This window comes from Girardinichthys multiradiatus, chromosome 23, assembly GCF_021462225.1.
Source record: "Girardinichthys multiradiatus isolate DD_20200921_A chromosome 23, DD_fGirMul_XY1, whole genome shotgun sequence".
NCBI classification, from domain to species: Eukaryota; Metazoa; Chordata; class Actinopteri; order Cyprinodontiformes; family Goodeidae; genus Girardinichthys; species Girardinichthys multiradiatus.
The window spans coordinates 25,036,494-25,058,637 of NC_061815.1; the positions used below are offsets into that span (position 1 = coordinate 25,036,494).

General features: G+C 37.6%; 1 long non-coding RNA gene across 2 annotated transcripts; it reads left to right on the plus strand.

Moving 5' to 3' along the window:
- The first annotated feature begins 279 nt into the window (after nucleotides 1–279).
- Nucleotides 280–12,902, plus strand: LOC124860437. 2 transcript variants are annotated; one of them, XR_007036353.1, is made up of 6 exons: nucleotides 280–628; nucleotides 1,208–1,345; nucleotides 1,448–1,582; nucleotides 1,690–2,121; nucleotides 12,411–12,758; nucleotides 12,843–12,902. It is a non-coding gene; the product is annotated as an uncharacterized LOC124860437 (long non-coding RNA). The 2 variants fall into 2 exon arrangements; XR_007036352.1 differs by having other exon boundaries at nucleotides 12,411–12,902.
- The last annotated feature ends 9,242 nt before the right edge of the window (nucleotides 12,903–22,144 follow it).

The following is a 22,144-nucleotide window of genomic DNA, read 5'->3' on the forward strand; positions in this document are numbered from 1 at the left end:
TTTTTGCAACAGTCAGGAGCTTGATGTTCGTTCACCCACCCCTTGAAATTTCTAAATTGTTTATTTGGGACCTTAACATCACTCTTACATTGCTCATTAGTCCTGCTCTATGTTTCAGTGGATGATTTAAATGATCCTAGCTTACCCCTTTGCAATGCTAAGTGTTAGCCGCTGTTTACATCAAGCATAAAGATCAGTAGAACATGACTTAATTTGCTTTACACAAGAATATTTTCTTGTTCTTCCGATACCATATTTTTGGGTCAATGGCCCAACCAGCCGTGAAATATCGATAGGCATCCGTGCTTTTAAAAGCTTTCAGACTTTCCCCGGTGTACGAAGACGGGTTGTGTATCAGATATATGTATAAGTCGTGGAAGGAAAAATCTGGAAGCCTGTCAGTTGATGAAAGGTGTTGAAAACAGTCTGCAGGAACTTCGTATGGATCGCATCCAATAACAGCGATTTTTTTCGTTGTATCGTTTAAGTTTGTGGGGATTTAAATGAGAACGATCCATTCTGGTCTGAGAGAAAGCGCCACGGAGCTTAGCGTTCGGTACTCAACATGGCGGTAGCAAGCGTGATGACATCATCTTCCTGAAACGCATCTATTGCTAATGTGTAACTGGTTAGTTCTAAACATTTTCAAAAATATCAGACTGTGAATAACAAAACATTATTTAGTTTATATACATAAAGCATATGTTGCTTAGTACCGCCATAGCCCCAGCGCTATGACCGGAGTAGTATTACCGTAACTTTGCGAAATTTTGCTCAATTTGAAAAATTATAACGCCGACAGAGCTGAAAACTGGGTCATTTTGTGCCTTTTTGCTGCCCTAGTCGGGACGGACGGACGGAAACCTACCGCCCCCCGGTCCCACTGTGGTCAAGTGAGCTGACACAGAAACACGTGGTAACGCCAGCCAACGTTAGCTCACTCTTAAAGATTAGCTTCGCGCATACAAGGTACATTACGGTAATAGAGCAGAAAGGACGCCTCTCCAGGCAACGGTTGAGAGTCTGAGGAAAACAAAAAGTAACCTTCAGAACGTTTAAAATAATGACATATTTAGAACTTTCACATACATGTTTTATGTAAATAAATAAATATTAATATTTTTTTTAATAAATATTAAATAATGATAAATAAATATTTAATCATTTTATTGTAGAGTCTTTTTAATTACTTTTACATATATTGCAGGGTTTTGCAAGCAGGTGTCAAGAAAAAGAACATCCCTGCACCAGAGAGGCCGCAAGTCCCCCAGCCTGCACCAGAGAAAGCAAGTTTTCTCTGAGCCACATCATCCAATAAGGACACCACAAACCAATCTTCATACATGTGAGTATTTTATTAAATTCCTGAGTGATCTGACTACCAGACCGGTTCAGATTTTCTGCTGATCATTTGAAAGGCTTATGTTAAACGCACTTGCTCTTAAAGGTGGGAGAGACAAGGATTGTGTAAAGAGAGTCATGGCTGAAACTATAACACATGCTCTGGCCAAGAATATCAACATGCAAGGCATAAATGGGAAGATTGGCTTCCAGCACTTGCAAATAAAATAAGTTGTGATTGGTAAGTTTGTCTTGAGACTCCAACACAGGCTCACTTTGACTATGTATTTTCTTGTCTGGATTTACACTGCAGATACTGATGTTCACGTTTGTGTATGTGTGTTTTAGCGGCTGTGTGATGTAATAACCTGACCTCTGATGCCATGGACCAAGAAAGTGAAACAAAAATAAAAATATAGCTTCAAAATGCACCCGATCGGTTTGGGTGAAAAACCAGAGAGCTTAAATACTGAAGGAGGTAGAGCATGAACCAATAAACTGAGAGAGGAGCCAATCAAGAGGAATATGAAAAGCTGGTGATCAGGAATGCAAGAGAACTGAGGAAGAGTGACTAATTAACCTGATGAGCATGGAGAGCAGGGAGGTGACCAGTACACAAGTAAACAGTGACTAGAATAAAGAACATAAACAAGAGGAAAACCGATCTATCAGGATATAACTAAACACATCTAACACCGGAACCCAGGAAGCAACAAAACTAAACAGAAGCAATCTAAATAAACCAAAACAAACAGAAAAGCACCTGGCTGAGCAGAGAAGGTAAACAAACAAAAACAGATCCTGACAACCTATGAAGGAGACACTACACAAAATGAGCTGCTGGAAATGTTAATAGCAGAAACAAGGTTTACAAAAACATAATGCTGAGCCAATCTAAGGGGGAACAATAGGATGAGCACTCACAGGAGGATATTATCTGTATCTGACAGAAATACAAAGTTGTCTGACATCTGTATAGTATGGTGAAAGATGTGGTAAACAGAGGTTTTAGATGCATTGTTGTTAGGACATATGTCATTGCCACAGTGCTGGGTCAGAAACCTGACTGAAAAGCATAGAGAAAAGCAAGAGATTTTTTTTTAAATCAGGAGTAAATTTGCTTTCTTGTTGATTTCCGACAAAAATGGTGTATAGGTTAAAAATGGGCATGCAGATCAGTTTTTAAAGTGAAGAGAAGAATTTACTTCAACATTTCAGTTGTAACATAACTGAAAACATTTTTTTAAACTTGTGGGCATCCTGTAAGATGTTTTCACCATATCATCTTTAATGAGCATAAAGCATGTTTACCTCTGTAGAATATGTGGCCCCTGTTGGCTATCTTTGAACCAAAGCATTTAATCTATCAGGTCATTTCTTATAAAGGCTCTAAATTCAGAGAACATATAACAAGTAACACTGACCACTTCCAGAACTGTTTCTTAAAATAAGCCTGCTTTTACTTTCAGTATGATGCAGTCCACAGTTGCAGTGTTGTTCAGCATACTGCTTCATGTACCCACAGACACAAACTGTTGTTTGGTTAAAATCTCAATAATTAAAATACTTTAAACTTCAAAACACAACTGTACATTCCGGTGCAATTACATATAGCTTGTATTTACGATTTTTGACTGATTTGAAAAGCAAAATGAAAAAATACAAATCTGAAAAAAATAATGTACTGTGTAAAACTAAAACTTAAAAGAATTTAACCAGCAACAATTCGATATCAAACAAAAAATTCACATGCTTAAACACTTACATTGTTTCAGACAGATTAGTACAATAGTAAAGATTTAACAATATTTTGATCACTAATCTAAAAAAAATACACTTTTAAGCAAAATAAATACAACTTGACCAAAAAGTGAGTTTATAAAACCGATCCAAGCCTATTTTTAATCTGTAATTAGATACTGCCTTCATCCGTTGGCAAGAGTCCGATTAAAGGCTGATCTTCGTGTCCTGAATCATGTTGTCTGGAGGACCAATCCTGCCAGAATTAAGAATACAGAAATAAATAAATGTTCAATAAATAAATAAGCATGCAATTAAATACACACACAAAAATGCAGAAAATGAATAAATGTTGGCATTAATTAAATTATTCAGTGAGACATACATGTATATATCTAATTTAACTAGCTTCTTTATTTTTTCACCTTTGTAATAATTACCTTATTTATTTATTATCCATTACATTTTTCAACTTTAATAATTACTTATTTTTAAATGTATTTATGTGTATGTTTTAATATTTTCTGTTTGTTTGTTTTTTTCCTTTAATTTTTTTACTCTATTTATTTGTTAAATGCTTTTTATTTATGCCGGTGCTTTTTACATTACCGTATAAATTTCTGCTTCATTATGCAAATGAGGAGAGCCTGTGTCTTCAGGCATCAACTTCGCCCTATTGGTTGGTTAGTATTAGCCTGCATGACTCGAATCTGCATGTCTTTTCCCTACCAAAATGCACTTAGCAATGGCAAACTTAGCAGACAGACATTCTGTGTCTGACCTCTTAACAGTTTTCTAATTCCTCCAGTCTATTAGCAGCTTCCCTTAAGAGGTCGGACACCATTGAGGTCAGACTCGGGGTGTCCCCCCCACCTCCACCTCAGCCAGTGGGGGGACGGGATGCAGGAGACTGTGTGATGGAACGGGATGGGGCACTGGTACTTGGAGTGGGGCTGTGTGCTTGGCTCACTGTGGAGCTTGTGAGCTCTTAATGGAAGCTGCTAATAGACTGGAGGAATTAGAACCCTGTTAAGAGGTCAGACACAGAACGTCTGCCTGTCGAGTTCGCTATTGCTAAATGCTGTTTGGTGGGAAGAAGCCATGCAGATTCGAGCTATGCACGCTAAAGCTAACAGCCAATAGGCAGAAGTTGACGCTTGAAGACACAGCCCCTCCTCATTTGCATAATGAGGCAGAAATGCCTTCGGAAATGTAAAAAGCACCGGCATAAATAAAAAGCATTGCACAAATAAAGTAAAAAAGCACTAAGGAAAAATAAAACAGAAAGGACATTTTAAAACATACACGTAAATACTTAAAAAAATAAGTAATAATAAATAAAGTTGAAAAATGTAATGCATTATAAAAAAATAAAGTAATTATCACAAAGGTGAATAAATAACGAAGCTAATTAAATTATATATGTATATATACATTTATGTCTCACTGAATAATTTAATTACTGCCAACATTTATTCATTTTCTGCATTGTTTTTTTTTATGTGTGTATTTAATCGTATGCTTATTTATTTATTGAGCATTTATTTATTTCTATTTATATTCTTAATTATGGCAGGATTGGTCCTTCACAGACCAGATCATGAATGTCCAAATGTATTGAGATGGTCCCAACTTTCAGTTTAATGTCTCATAACCTGCACAAATAAAATTGATAAAAAAATTATTAGAGTTTAAGAAAAAACTTTTTACACTCACATTTGTGCCATTATTTGACAGCTTAAAATGAATAAAGTTTTTATATTCTAATAAATAAAACACAAACAGACTGAAAGCAGCTTTGACATGTTCTGTTGTTTCTGCCAGTCCCCATTTTCTTAAAGCAGGAGTCGCTTTAAAAAGCAGTTTGCAGGCATACGTTTTACTGAAAAAATCCACAGATTGAATATTTATTTCAAATTGTTAAACTTCAAAAACTAAGAGCAAAGTTTATGAGTCAAAGCTGTGATGTTAGGGTTGTTTCTGAGGAATGCTCTTCCTCTAGTCTAGACTGTAATTCCACGACCAGTTGTTGAATAAATGCAACGTTTCTCTGAAGCAGCATCTACTGTTTAAAAGAACTGCAGTAAGGCTTAGGCATCTGAAGTGGAAGTACTTTTATGTAACATTTTGCAAAAAATATTCCTTCTATTTTAATATTTAGCCATACATACAGTGCTGTAAAAAAGGGAAAGGAGATCAATTTCATTTGTTACAACCAGCTCAGATTATTGCCAGACCTGTACAAGAAAATTCAAGAAGTCACTTGAATAGAACCTGTCTGACAACAGAAGTAGGCTAAAAGATCTCAAACATTCATTATAAGGGCTGATGAGGAACAAACTCATTCATGTTTATTGTTATTAAGGTTTGCAAAGCCTTTTCTTGGGCTTTGGGTCTCCCTCGAAAAAAAGCAAGAGGCATTATCCACTAAAGGTCAACATCTACATTGACTTGCCTCGGTTAAGAGTTTTCATGATTGAACAATAAGACTGGACAAACATTTTCTTCATGGTGGTCACTAGGCCCAAACCACTGTTCTTAAAAAAAACACAAAAAAAAAAAACCAGAGGCCCAACTGAAGTTTGCAAGAAATTGTCTTGATGATCCCCAAGTCCAGGGGTGTCAATCTCCAGTCCTCGAAGGGATGGTGGCCTGCAACTTTTAGATGTGTCTCTGGTCCACCACACCACAATCAAATGGCTAAATTACCTCCTCATTATGCAGTGAAGTTCTCCAGAGACTTAATGACTTAATTATATGATTCAGGTGTGTTGAAGCAGAGACAAATCTAAGCTGCAGGACACCAGCCCTCAAGGACTGGAGTTTGACACCTGTGCCTTAGACCATTAAAAAAACATTATGTGGACTGATGAGACAAAAGTGGAACTTTTTTGAAGAAGTGTGTCCCATTACATCCCGCCTAAAACTAACACTGCATTTCCGAGAATGGCCACCATACCTACAGTCAAGCATGGTAGTGAGTTGCTGCTTCGGGACCTGGACGGCTTGTCGTATTGATGAAAACATCAACTCAGCTCTGAAATAGAAATCCAAAAATAGAATGTTCAACCAATGGTTTGAGACCTTAAGCTCAAGTCCACTTTGGTTATGCAGCAGAACAATGATCAGAAGGAAACAAGCAAATCTACTTCCTAACAGATAAAAAACAAAAGAAAGCTTTAAAAATTGCCTAATTCCAATTGAAAAGCTGTGGCATGACCTTAAACAGGTCATTTATGTGCAAATGTAGGTGAATTTAAACAACTCTACAATGATGAGTGGGCCTCCAGAGTGATGTAGAAATCTTTTCACAGTTCTTGCAAATGCTTGATGGCAGTTGGCAAGAGTCCCCCAAGCGGTTTTTAGATTTAAAGGACAATTACATTACAGGGTCAGTTGGGTTTGGATAGCCTTTTCCTTTGATACATGATATAATCCTTAGAAAATAAAAAAAAAGGGGGCAAGTGCTTTCTTCACAGCACTGTATGGCTTTAAAAACCCAACTTATTTTGAAAGTTTGTTGTGCTGCTGTTTCTGCCTTATCAATTTAGATGGCTGCTACAATTTTTCAAAAAATGGGGATGTTCAAAACTGCCTAAAACAACAGAACAGGACCCTGCAACACGGAGTGTCTCATCTGTGAGGCCTGCAACAATGAGCTGAAAATCACCTTTATTAAAAATTACCTGTCTTTCTGCAGGGCTTCAGTTTCCAAACCGCACAGCCAACTAAAATCAAAATGAGAACATCCACCACTGCAGGGATTGAGATGTCAATAGATCTGGAATCTTTTCCTGAAAATAAATAAATAACATAATGATATTTTATAAGTTTGTTTATTAGTAATCATTGCCTGGCCCTTTAAGCATTGATACAAAATTGCAGACACTTGTGAAAACTTTAATGAAAAAGTTAAGGAAAAGATTAGATTTTTTTATTGTGTTTACTTAATGCTGAATTAGTGCGTTTAAACCATACTGTTTGAAGAGAAAAACACTTATTTTCTTGTTTAATAAAACAGATCTAACAAAGACAAGCTGAACAAAATAAATTCATTGAGGAAAAGCATGCATCTTCCTTTGGCTTTTTGCATCAAAGGGGGAAAATACAAAAATTGAAAAGAATAGAAAAAAAAACTAAATAGCTTAAAAAGTGAGGATAGATTCCCAAAATTTACCTTTAACATTGAGGGTGAAACTGAGCATTTGCACAAATTCCCCATTTGGTTTGTAGGCTTTCAGAGTGTATTGGCCTGCATCATCCTCCTCCACATCAGTGATCTTGAGCGTTCCAGTGTCGATGAAAAACTCAGTTCTGTTTCTGTAGGACTCACGTATTTTTACCTTTCCATTCTTCACAATAAACACTTTAATGTCATGACCAGGGAGATTCTTGTTAAACTCCAGCACGTAACCAGTGGCAATGGTCATCAGTTGGATGTACACAGTTGCCCAGGAACAGGAGCGCATGAGACTATGATCTGAATGGCATCACATTTAGTCTCAGGAACTATGGATAATGCTGAAAAAGATGCAGAAAATGTACACAAGCTGCAATTTGTGACAAAATTGTTTTGTCTCGGTTTGTGAGATGGTGATCTTACCACAGGTAGTTCCAGCGAATATCAAAAGAAGAAGAAATTGTTCCATATTCTTTTGTCAAAAGAAATGATCAACAAGTCAGGATGAACTACTGTAAAAGACCCGCTGCTCTCCACCTCTACCAGGCAGTGACAATGACCACAAACGATTACAGGTCCTTCTCAAAATATTAGCATATTGTGATAAAGTTCATTATTATCCATAATGTTATGATGAAAATTTAACATTCATATATTTTAGATTCATTGCACACTAACTGAAATATTTCAGGTCTTTTATTGTCTTAATACGGATGATTTTGGCATACAGCTCATGAAAACCCAAAATTCCTATCTCACAAAATTAGCATATTTCTTCCGACCAATAAAAGAAAAATGTTTTTAATACAAAAAACATCAACCTTCAAATAATCATGTACAGTTATGCACTCAATACTTGGTCGGAAATCCTTTGGCAGAAATGACTGCTTCAATGCGGCATGGCATGGAGGCAATCAGCCTGTGGCACTGCTGAGGTCTTATGGAGGCCCAGGATGCTTCGATAGCGGCCTTTAGCTCATCCAGTGTTGGGTCTTGAGTCTCTCAACGTTCTCTTCACAATATCCCACAGATTCTCTATGGGGTTCAGGTCAGGAGAGTTGGCAGGCCAATTGAGCACAGTGATACCATGGTCAGTAAACCATTTACCAGTGGTTTTGGCACTGTGAGCAGGTGCCAGGTCGTGCTGAAAAATGAAATCTTCATCTCCATAAAGCTTTTCAGCAGATGGAAGCATGAAGTGCTCCAAAAGCTCCTGATAGCTAGCTGCATTGACCCTGCCCTTGATAAAACACAGTGGACCAACAACAGCAGCTGACACGGCACCCCAGACCATCACTGACTGTGGGTACTTGACACTGGACTTCTGGCATTTTGGCATTTCCTTCTCCCCAGTCTTCCTCCAGACTCTGGCACCTTGATTTCCGAATGACATGCAGAATTTGCTTTCATCCGAAAAAAGCTGTTGTTAGGAGATCTCTGTTAGATGTGAATTAATTTTGCCTCATTCTATTCAACATAAATTAACGAAACATAATCAATAAAAAATATTACACAAACCAGAGCCAGCTTGGGATTTTATTCAGTGCACTTGTTACGCCAAAGATGGAAAGGAGAGAGATCAATTGTTGCAAAGAAATTATCTTTTCTTATTTATCCAAATAACATTACTAAATCCCAAACTATTTCAGTAGTATTTCTTACCATGTGGCAATGTACAATAAGGCCATTTTAAACAGCTAAAACACATGGACATTTGATTTGCTTCAATGAGCCCATTTGAATAGTGCAGTTCTCATAAGTAATGTATTGTCAACTCAGTTATGACATTTAAATCAGAAGGTCTATCTATTTTGGATCTGATGGGAAATGTGTTAAAAGATTTGCGGTTAGAAATCATTTTGAATTTTTTTTTTAAAAGTTCACGCTAATACATGAAGTTCCCTTTTTTCACATAATTCGTCTCAGTCATCGTTGCCAAATACAGAAATTATCTAACTAAAAACTAAAACAGACAAAAGAAAAAAGGAAACTAAACTAAAAAAGTATGAACCACACCTGAGTAAAGTAGACAAAAATAGGAAGCAGCAGATAGAAGTAGAAATCTGCTGCAGCTGGAGAGTTTCCAGTAATTATAAGTAAAATATGACTAGCTGACATCTATTTTGACTATAAATACAAGAATGATTTTAACCTGGCACCCTTTTCGCTACGTAGGTGTCAGAGCTCTGGGAGTTGCTGTCCACCTGTCTGCCTGCTACTAACCATTCACTGCTGTTCACTGTGGGTTCCAAATCAGGTCTTGTGCTAAAATAAGTTCCCATTAACATCTACAGGTCCTTCTCAAAATATTAGCATATTGTGATAAAGTTCATTATTTTCCATAATGTCATGATGAAAATTTAACATTCATATATTTTAGATTCATTGCACACTAACTGAAATATTTCAGGTCTTTTATTGTCTTAATACGGATGATTGTGGCATACAGCTCATGAAAACCCAAAATTCCTATCTCACAAAATTAGCATATCATTAAAAGGGTCTCTAAACGAGCTATGAACCTAATCATCTGAATCAACGAGTTAACTCTAAACACCTGCAAAAGATTCCTGAGGCCTTTAAAACTCCCAGCCTGGTTCATCACTCAAAACCCCAATCATGGGTAAGACTGCCGACCTGACTGCTGTTCAGAAGGCCACAATTGACACCCTCAAGCAAGAGGGTAAGACACAGAAAGAAATTTCTGAACAAATAGGCTGTTCCCAGAGTGCTGTATCAAGGCACCTCAGTAGGAAGTCTGTGGGAAGGAAAAAGTGTGGCAGAAAACGGTGCACAACGAGAAGAGGTGACCGGACCCTGAGGAAGATTGTGGAGAAGGGCCGATTCCAGACCTTGGGGTAGCTGCGGAAGCAGTGGACTGAGTCTGGAGTAGAAACATCCAGAGCCACCGTGCACAAGCGTGTGCAGGAAATGGGCTGCAGGTGCCGCATTCCCCAGGTCAAGCCACTTTTGAACCAGAAACAGCGGCAGAAGCGCCTGACCTGGGCTACAGAGAAGCAGCAATGGACTGTTGCTCAGTGGTCCAAAGTACTTTTTTCGGATGAAAGCAAATTCTGCATGTCATTCGGAAATCAAGGTGCCAGAGTCTGGAGGAAGACTGGGGAGAAGGAAATGCCAAAATGCCAGAAGTCCAGTATCAAGTACCCACAGTCAGTGATGGTCTGGGGTGCCGTGTCAGCTGCTGGTGTTGGTCCACTGTGTTTTATCAAGGGCAGGGTCAATGCAGCTAGCTATCAGGAGATTTTGGAGCACTTCATGCTTCCATCTGCTGAAAAGCTTTATGGAGATGAAGATTTCATTTTTCAGCACAACCTGGCACCTGCTCACAGTGCCAAAACCACTGGTAAATGGTTTACTGACCATGGTATCACTGTGCTCAATTGGCCTGCCAACTCTCCTGACCTGAAGCCCATAGAGAATCTGTGGGATATTGTGAAGAGAACGTTGAGAGACTCAAGACCCAGCACTCTGGATGAGCTAAAGGCCGCTATCGAAGCATCCTGGGCCTCCATAAGACCTCAGCAGTGCCACAGGCTGATTGCCTCCATGGCACGCCGCATTGAAGCAGTAATTTCTGCCAAAGGATTCCCGACCAAGTATTGAGTGCATAACTGTACATGATTATTTGAAGGTTGACGTTTTTTGCATTAAAAAACACTTTTCTTTTATTGGTTGGATGAAATATGCTAATTTTGTGAGATAGGAATTTTGGGTTTTCATGAGCTGTATGCCAAAATCATCCGTATTAAGACAATAAAAGACCTGAAATATTTCAGTTAGTGTGCAATGAATCTAAAATATATGAATGTTAAATTTTCATCATGACATTATGGAAAATAATGAACTTTATCACAATATGCTAATATTTTGAGAAGGACCTGTATGTTCCCCGTGTTGGCAGTGTGCACCACTGCCAGAGAGACAGAGCCAAAGAACTACACATTGATACTGCTCTAATAGTCAGGGAAATAACAGGCTGTAAGGATTATTGTCTTTCTAGTGGTTTGTAGAGCTTGGCTCTCTGAGATAAATAAAACTAAGGTAATAACATAATTAGTCAGCAATGTAAGCGCTGTAGACATGTCCCATTACAAGTCTTTTTAAGGCCGTTATAAATAACTCAACCCTGGATCTGCTGGACAGTAAATATGAGCATCATTGACAGTTTTATTCTTTAATCTTGTGAACATTTTTTTTTTTTTGGCTAAATCTAACACGTTCCATTAAAATGGCTCATTACATTCAGTTAACTAAAGGTGCTTTGTTATTTGTGCAGTAAATATTGTCTGTTTTGTATGTAAAAGGACATAAGTGACTATCTAACAAATGCTGAGTGAAATATTTTGTCCCCACCTGTTACTTTGGCACATAAAGAGAAACTTTACTGTCCACAATAAGAGGTATTACTACATTAAAGCAGTCGATGATGAGTTAATCTCTGCCCTTTATATGGGTGAAACAGGATATCTCAGGAGCCTAAAATATTCTGTTGCCCCCAAAATGTAATTAAAATCAGTAAAATTGTCAGTCTGAGAGTGTATGTGTGTGTGTTGTGTGTGTGTGTGTTTTGTGTACTTGTTTAACTAACCATTCAGTGTTTCAGTTGGTGCTGGAGTTCTCAGGTGCGCTGGACGACAGGTGTTTCCTATCTGCTGATTGCTTGGAGTACTTAAGCGGGAGGCTGCCAGTATTCTGATGCCAGAGTGTTTGCCTTAGTGGCAACAAGCTCAGCCACTTCACTAGTTAGAATTCAGTGGAATGATGAGACTTCTTAGCACAAGATGCTTTCCCCTACATAGAGGACTTGATGATATAATTACCTCTGTAGAAAGATTGGTTTAGAACCTGCTCTTACCAGTAAAACCCAAGGATTATTAATGTTATCTGTATCATTGTAATATTGACCAGAGATTTTTAGATTTCTCAGAAGGATTCATAGATTTTTAGATTTCTTAGCATCTGATTTGTTTTTCTGTGTTCTTTGTGATTGTATTGTAATTGTATGTACAGCGCTTTGAGTGTCTCGTTACTGAAAAGCGCTATATAAATTAACCTACCTTACCTTACCTTCTAATTTTGTGCTTCGATTTTGAACTCTAATAATCTTGCATTTTTTGTTCCCTCGCAGGTTTCTACCTGAAGCTTTGTTTACCTTGTTGAGTTTCGGCTTCGTTTCCAGAGAATCTCTGAGCTTCTGTATTATTAACTACTGAGTTAAGGAACTACCTTCTTGTGGATTTCTCTCACTACCGTCTGAACCTTTCGGACACGGACCGAGCTGGCGGCTTCCCGTTTCCTTCGACTCCAATACCCAGGCATCAGCAGACCCTGCTTCTTCCTTCTTCTCGAACATCGGCACCTGAGCTCCCTTTTGCTGGCACCAAGCTCACAACAGAAAAGACAACTGGACAATTCCCCTTCCCAAGTTAAGACTCTGAATCTCTCTGCCCCTGGCGGTTCTTGCTACAACAATTTAGTAAGTCATTTCTCAGATCTAAGTAATCAGTTGCCTCATATCATTCGCTTGTTCACCAATCCATTCTGCTTCCTTCCCTTACAGTTGGTGTTCCCAGTTCCTGTCCTAAGATTACTTTATTGACAATAAAAACTATAAACCTTTCCTTCTGAGTGTTCTCTGTATGTGAGTCAAATCTATACCAAAAATAGGACATTAATCTCATACTTTACAGTAGATATGGTTTTAGCCAAATACTGTTACTCCAAACTTAAGGGAAACTTGTAACTGGAACATATCTGAAATTAATCGAACTGGTCCCGACTTCAGAATGTAATTGGGGCAGAAGAAAAAGAGATCAGGTGGCAAAAATCTGTCAGCAGTAAATCTACAATCAATGATTCTGTTATGGTGATTACACTATATAACTCATGTGGAGTCAGGCCAAATATTATGGAAAGCTATACCTGTTACAAAGTTAGAATTAATTTGACCAACACAAACATTCATGTTTACAAGACTTTGGAGCAGAGCACAGACACACACCAGCAGAGTAGTTTGTCTCAGTGTGTCAGCTAATACACATTCCTGGAGAGTTATTGTTTTGATTATTGTCTCCGAATATAAATGCTGTTAGATATTTTGGCATTACTAGATTAAATCCCTAAATAATGGCTTTGATTATTCCCTCAGTCCTCATAGACATCTGACAATGCAAATCCAATCTCTAAGTTCATTTAAGTAATTTCACCTCTATGCCTTGCTAATTTAATTAATGTATTTAAATGTCAGCTCTGTAAAGAACCATGACATTCAGCATGTGTGAACTGGGTTTGAATGTTGCTTGGAAACACAAAGACAAATCACTCCAGCTGTGTAATTTAAAATATCAGAAAAAATTTTTTTGAATAGTTTATAGTGGGAGATGACTGAAACAAAATGATAAATGGCACTCGTCTAGTTATATGGACCACTTAAGGCAAAACTCATACCTCATCGGTGCCATTTTCTGGCCTTTGTCTGACATAGCTCTGGTTCCTTTACTTTAAACCCAGCATTGGCAATGTATTTAAAAAAGATCCACGAGACAGCTTTAACAGTAAATATAGTCTACTGTTTCAGTTTTTATCAGTACAAACTTTATGGTGAAAATCCACATAAACCACTTAGGTTTTGGCATACTGGAAAACATAATCAACCTTCTTAAGGTCCATAAATGAAGGGGACTCAAATATAAAGTCAAGACCAATGATTTAATTTTTTTTTCCTGCATTTATCCTCTTCGCTGCATTGCTTGGAATATCTTACTCAGTACTAAACCATTTACCACTTCTGTTTCCTTTCCTTTTTTCATCATATCACATCCTCCATATGAGATCCTAATCCTTCCACTTTCACATTTACACATATTCCATGTCACTACTATTGTATTATTTTAACTGGCCCTGATCACACTACAGCTCCACTTCAAATTTTAAAACAGGTCCTCCTCTTACATTTGCCATAATTTCTACTATTGTGACTCTGATCAGTACCACCCCAGATCACTCCCTTTGTGCAGTTTGATACATCTTGAATAGGTTTTCATCGTTAGCCTGCAAAAACAGAAATATAAATAATTATTTACAATTTAAAGATTACTCTCTCAGATTTCCCTGAATATTTATTGGGAAGCAATGGATGATGTTCTCAACAGTGATGCTAAGTACCTGATTTCCACCTGAGTCCCCACACAGGTTAAATTTGCTGCACATGCAGCAAAATAAGACCACAGTCAGCAGGACTACGACAGCAGAACGCACTGAATTCAAGATAAGGAAAATATTTTCTGAGGAAAGAAACCAGAATCAAATTGTTACATTTTTTGTAATATCCATTACATCTGATCAATAGCAACTTTATGTGGTTTTCTGGTTTTGTCTTAAAAGAACATATGCTTAAATGAATTTTGACAAGAATGTATTAGTTTTGAAATCAAGACACCCTGCACAATTTTCTGTGTTTACAGTTTATTTTCAGTATATTTGATGATGTCTGTTTTTCTTATTAGTTAATTCTTTTGTGTCTTAGTCTTCTTTCTACATCTATTTCCTGATAGACTTTTGTTAGATACTTCCCAGGGTTTCCTTGTGTTTCTGCTCTGTTCTGGTTAATTAGTCTTCAGCTGCTCTGCTTTTCTCTATGCCTCAGCTGCAGTTGCATTTCCTCTGAGTAGCTCATTTGGTTTGCTTGTCATTCAACCCGGCCTCAGTGTATAAGATCTGTGACTATCGTTATTCCCCACTGGATTATTTATGCCTTATTCTCTGTTTTACTTCCATGGACTCAGTTTCACCGCCTGCAGGTCTGCACATGATTTATGTCCTTTACCTCTTCTGTGAGTTTTTCTGTTTAATTATTATTATACTGCCATGATGCTCATCCTAAGTGCCTGTTTGCAGTTTGGTCCAGCCCTCAACTCACAAAACCAGAAAGAATTAACATAAATAAGCTCTATCACTCTATGTTTATTTCATTCAAATACAATCTATTTTAAAGAACTTTTAAACACAACAAATCATTGACTAAATGTTGCACATCAGGACAATAAGTAAAAATAGTAAAATATAATAAGTAAAATAGTAAGTATTTGGAATGGCTAAGAGCAGCTGGTCAGTTGACCTTAGAGACAGTAAATGAGACTACAGGTGAAGCAAGTCGGAGAGATAAGGTGGAGCAAGGCAGTACATTTAAAAGAAAATAATTCTGAAATCAATTCTGTAGCACACAGGGAGCCAGTGAAGAGCAGCCAGAACAGGAGTGATATGTTCTCACCTGGATGACTGAGGTGGAAGATGAGCAACTGCATTTTGGACAAGCTGAAGGCGAGAAAGGGCAGCTTTTCTACCTCTGAAATACAGGACTCAAAAAGGCTGACCTCCATATTTTTTTTTTTTTTTTTTTAAATAGGTACCACTCGCTTTCTTCACGGAGTTATGAAAGGAAACGAAAAGATCCTTAAGTGTAATATATGCACTGGTAAATGGGTTTTTCTCCAGAGATGTTCAATTTTTTACAGAAAGGCTTTAAACAGCATAGATCATTATTTACCCATAGAGAGGACTATAGAAATGGCACTGATCTTGTTTTAAAAGGACAGATATTGCCTAAAATAGAAAGCCTGTGTGCAATAAATGAATATCTATATTATTAAGAGGGGATAGAAATATTTTTGGCTTAATGACTGAGCCTTTTTTAAACACAGCTTTCACAAAAGTGTTTGAAAGAGGAACCTGAATTTTCAATACATGCCAAATTACTGTCCCAAATTTAGATTCAGATAAGTTAATTACCATATGATGTCATTTAGCAAATTTCTTTTATAAAACTTTAGCTTATAAGACTGATTTGTGAGCATTAGGTATTTTATTTATTATTATCAATGAGAACATTTAGTTCAGAATTTACAAGTAGTGAATCTTGAACATAAATTAGTTTAATTCTGATTTATGTAAACTAAACGTTGAACTTTCTCTTTGGTTTGGCGTTTAGGATTTATTAAGAACCTGCAGCCTTAAAAGGTACAGTTTAAGAGACAGAGATTTATTGAATGATAATGTGAGTGCAAAGAAAATGTAAAAGAGATGGTGACATCCAAAGTGACATTTTCTGAAAGGATCTGTTAATAAACCACAGCCAGTTTCTGTGACTGGATCACACCTAACACTTATCTTTGAACTTGTACTTGAATGTCATATTTCTGGCTACTTTAAGCAAAAATGCACTCTAACAAAAAAAGTACACACACAGATTAGCATGCACAATATTAAACTTGCCTTTCACTTGGAGGTTGAAATAGATGTCTTTACGTCTTCCATTAGGATCATAGCTCTCCACTATGTACTGACCAGAATCAGTCCTCTTCAAATTGTTGATCTTGAGCATCCCTGTGCCGACCAGGAACTCAATTTTGTTTTTATATTCCTCCACAACCATCAGATGGCCTCTCTTCAAGGAAAAAACATTCAGATCATCTTTGTAACAATGTATCTTGTAGCCAGTTGCATTTTCCAGTAGTTTGATGTTGGCTGATCCTCCGACAATAGAAGAGCATGGAGATGTGGTCTGGGTGACATTACATTTTGTTTCAGCAGCAAGAGAAAATAATGCTGGAAACATTTCAAAAGCGTGTAAATTATACATTATACATATTTGACATTATAACACTGTTCTATTTGTCTGAATATGATCAGGAACTTACCGTGACTTTCTCCGACAAACACAAGAAGAAGAAGAAATTTCTCCATACCTCTTTGACTTCTGGTTTAACCTCTGAAATAATCAGATAAATACAGGCAGACACAAGTAGTAATCTGACATGAACCTCAGCTGTGAGGCTCAATGGACTCACATAAAGTGGGTGATACCATGGCATTTGTAAAAAAGAATGTTCTCCTTTTAAAGAAGCCCGACTTCATGCCCTTGGTAGAATGATTTTAAAAACACCAACTTCACATAAAAAAGTCCTTCTTCCGCCTTTTTTTAAGAACGATAATTTTTTTTAAAGTTAGTCTAGGTTGAGGAAATGTGACTTTACAACGTCGGAGCTGGTTTCATGTGGTTTAACCCGTTGGACTGTTCTATGGCTCATTAAACAGCAGCTTTCGAGAAAAGCTGCTGTTTATTGAAACCAAGAGAAGAATGGATTCTCAGCAATCTGTGAAATCTGATGAAACCACAAACATTCCTCCAACAGATGAAGAAGTGGTTGAAAACTGGACAAAACTTTCCACCCAAAAAAAGGAAGAGGACTTCATATCTCACTGCATGCAATGAATGGCTCCATGCAGATACCTCTATTTCGGCAAAAAGAGTAAAAGTGGGACTATTAAAAAATGGAAACCTGCATCAACCGATTAGAGTTGGAAAATCAACAATCTCTGTTCTGAACACATGTGCATTTGATGCACTTTGTCGGTGCTTATGCTGTGCTTTCTGTGACAGCTCAGCATTTCAAAATGTTTTCAGGAACGAAAGCGACAGCCCCATCTTGCTGCTGGTAAAAGCCATTGCTACAGATGATGTGACCCCAAAGATCTATTCACAGAGGGCAGAGCTGCTTAGTGCAATGTTTGAAAAAAATCCAGTTGAGGTCTTGTGCCAACCAAATCGATGCCCAGTGCAATATCTCCACGGTCATTGGAAAAACAATGAGAAATGTATCAAGCGTTTACCTCTCAAAATGCTGTTCTTCACAGTTCTGCCAGCTAAACAAAGGAACAACAAGGGAAGTACCATTTGTTTCTCCTGACATTTCTGTGCTGATGGACTCTGGCAAGGCTCAACTTGACATTTCAGTGGAAAACGGGCTCTTCCTTTCAGAGTCTCCCCACCACTACCAAAGGAATCAGAATGTCCAGTTGAATTTAAAACAGGAGCCAGCACCTCAGGAAAAATGCTCTGTGCTGGAACTGTTACTCACAGCTACAGCATTGGAGAAAAAGCATGGATTGACACTGACCTTGCAAACACAACTCAGTTTCCTTTGAGTGAATTTCCCTCCATTGTGGCTCTCCAAGGAAAGACATTCACTTTGAGAGGAGTCATTGCTTTTAAGGGAAGCTTGACTAAAGATGGGACATTACACTGCATACTGCCGAAGAACTCCTTGTGTGTGGGAGCTTTATGGTGACCTGGCAAATGTAGTGACGACAGTGTCTGAAAAGAAAAAAATACAACCACATGCAGCGTTATACAGGTCCTTCTCAAAATATTAGCATATTGTGATAAAGTTCATTATTTTCCATAATGTCATGATGAAAATTTAACATTCATATATTTTAGATACATTGCACACTAACTGAAATATTTCAGGTCTTTTATTGTCTTAATACGGATGATTTTGGCATACAGCTCATGAAAACCCAAAATTCCTATCTCACAAAATTAGCATATCATTAAAAGGGTCTCTAAACGAGCTATGAACCTAATCATCTGAATCAACGAGTTAACTCTAAACACCTGCAAAAGATTCCTGAGGCCTTTAAAACTCCCAGCCTGGTTCATCACTCAAAACCCCAATCATGGGTAAGACTGCCGACCTGACTGCTGTCCAGAAGGCCACTATTGACACCCTCAAGCAAGAGGGTAAGACACAGAAAGAAATTTCTGAACGAATAGGCTGTTCCCAGAGTGCTGTATCAAGGCACCTTAGTGGGAAGTCTGTGGGAAGGAAAAAGTGTGGCAGAAAACGCTGCACAACGAGAAGAGGTGACCGGACCCTGAGGAAGATTGTGGAGAAGGGCCGATTCCAGACCTTGGGGGACCTGCGGAAGCAGTGGACTGAGTCTGGAGTAGAAACATCCAGAGCCACCGTGCACAGGCGTGTGCAGGAAATGGGCTACAGGTGCCGCATTCCCCAGACCTGGGCTACAGAGAAGCAGCACTGGACTGTTGCTCAGTGGTCCAAAGTACTTTTTTCGGATGAAAGCAAATTCTGCATGTCATTCGGAAATCAAGGTGCCAGAGTCTGGAGGAAGACTGGGGAGAAGGAAATGCCAAAATGCCAGAAGTCCAGTGTCAAGTACCCACAGTCAGTGATGGTCTGGGGTGCCGTGTCAGCTGCTGGTGTTGGTCCACTGTGTTTTATCAAGGGCAGGGTCAATGCAGCTAGCTATCAGGAGATTTTGGAGCACTTCATGCTTCCATCTGCTGAAAAGCTTTATGGAGATGAAGATTTCATTTTTCAGCACGACCTGGCACCTGCTCACAGTGCCAAAACCACTGGTAAATGGTTTACTGACCATGGTATCACTGTGCTCAATTGGCCTGCCAACTCTCCTGACCTGAACCCCATAGAGAATCTGTGGGATATTGTGAAGAGAACGTTGAGAGACTCAAGACCCAACACTCTGGATGAGCTAAAGGCCGCTATCGAAGCATCCTGGGCCTCCATAAGACCTCAGCAGTGCCACAGGCTGATTGCCTCCATGCCACGCCGCATTGAAGCAGTCATTTCTGCCGAAGGATTCCCGACCAAGTATTGAGTGCATAACTGTACATGATTATTTGAAGGTTGACGTTTTTTGTATTAAAAACACTTTTCTTTTTTTGGTCGGATGAAATATGCTAATTTTGTGAGATAGGAATTTTGGGTTTTCATGAGCTGTATGCCAAAATCATCCGTATTAAGACAATAAAAGACCTGAAATATTTCAGTTAGTGTGCAATGAATCTAAAATATATGAATATTAAATTTTCATCATTACATTATAGAAAATAATGAACTTTATCACAATATGCTAATTTTTTGAGAAGGACCTGTACACAGCAGATCGAATGCTGTGAATCAACACATTTTAGGGAGAAGGTTTTGAGAAGCTCAGATCAAATGCAAATACTTTTTGCCATGGTTTAATATTCCTGACCAGAAATAGGCTCTGTTTTGATGTTTTTTTGTGACAAATTCTTAGATGGCAAAGTATGCCATATTTTACCTGTGGTGATTTATGGAAACGTTTTAGTTTGAGATGCTTTTTCAACTACATTTCACAAAAAGGAAGTTTGTATACCTGTTGTATACAAAACAGTAGAGATTCATTTCCAGTCGTTATCAAGTCACTTTTTTTTAGAATGAGTTTCTAAAACAGGAACGCAAAATTAGCCTGACTCCTTTTACAAAAGTAATTGATTCAATAAACAAACACCTTGGCAGAGAGCTTAACCCCCCCAATGCCAGACCCAAAGTTATACCCTTGGTCAACTGTCCCAAATGCAGAGAAGGGCCAATATAACTGAAAACTGTTCATTTAATTTTTTAGAAATACAATTAAATGAAATCTGAGCATTTTTATTGATATTATTTATCACCACAATTGATCAAAAAATTTTTAATTAATGATGGAAAATCTTTTGCAAAGGCAAGAAATTCAGCGGTAAATAAAAATATTCTGACTATTTAATTGCATCAGAATGTCCTAGAATTTAAAAAAAGTGACCAGTACAGAACTGACTGGAGATTTGCTTTTATTTTGTTAGTAAATAAAAGATAAGCATGGTGGATCGATAGATTAGATTATACCACAATATAACCACTTGAAAATGGACAGTGTTGTTTAAGATGTTTTAAGACTGTGCTGACATCAAAAGATTTATATTACGCTGGAGATGTTTTGATATACACAGTAGATAGGATATTCCAGTGTAACCAGTTGTACCTGAGTAAACCATTGAAGGACCACTGTTAGACTCTCATTTCATTTGGGGCTGATTGAATGCAACAGGCAGCTGGATTTAAACTTTAGCCTATTCTGCTCAATTTTCTCTGTTTCACATTCTGCTATGTGAGTTGATTAAAAGTTACTTACCGTAGCTTTGACTCAGTGCGCCTTTTGTTCTCCATCATCACTGTAGCTGAATGATGGAGGTGAAGTGAAATATTCAAGTTCTCTAATAGGAAAGTTTAGTTATAGCTGGTGGATCTGCTCTGTTTTGGTTCTGTTGTTTTAAGGTTGCATAGTGGAGCGTAGTTGTGCTTCTAGTTTCACACACAAACATTCAATATATGTAGAGGTTTAAAACAAAGCTGATTTTTTTTTCTGTACATGAGCAGGCTGAACCGAAAGGGCTGTATAGAAAATATTTGGCATAAATATATGTATCATTACTCCTCTATAAGGCTATGGTAGGAAGGACTGGCAAAGTTTAGTAAAGTAGCCAAATAGCCAAAATCAGTAAACCAACCTTTAATGTTGCTCCTTCGCTCAGTTTTTATTTTATTGACATAGTTTTGGTTCATTGCTGATAAGAGTCCATCTTTTTAACAATAGAAAAGGATTCAATGCATTCCTCTGATCTTTCTTTTATAAGTACAGTGCAAACATATGACTTTAATATGACAGCTGTAGCAAGGGTGGCAATGAAATAAATAATTACTAAAATGTTTACAAATGAAAACATGTTACATAACATGTTACTGCTATACAGTAACACCAGTTAGATACACAAAAAACCATCAGACATTTATTATTTTAGCAGGAGCAGATCATATATGAAAATTTACACAAAAAATGTTTTCATTATTGATCTCAAAATGACATTAAGGTAAATAACTGAGCAAAATAATTGAAATTCGGTGTTAAACTGTCATTTCCGAATATGTTCACACAAAAATTAGGAATTAGCTTCCAAAATTGGTAAAATTTGTTTTGCTGCTAATTTCCATAGTGAACTACAGTATATTGTCTGAATCCACTGCAGATGATTGTCCAAAGTTTAAACTCACAGTGACGATCTTTACTCTCAGTTAACCATCTCATAACCTGTGTAAATAAAAAAAAATAACATTATTTAATCATTATTAATATATAAGACTTCACATTTCTTTCAACATTTAATAGTATAAAATTAGTTACCGGTAAGTCATTATT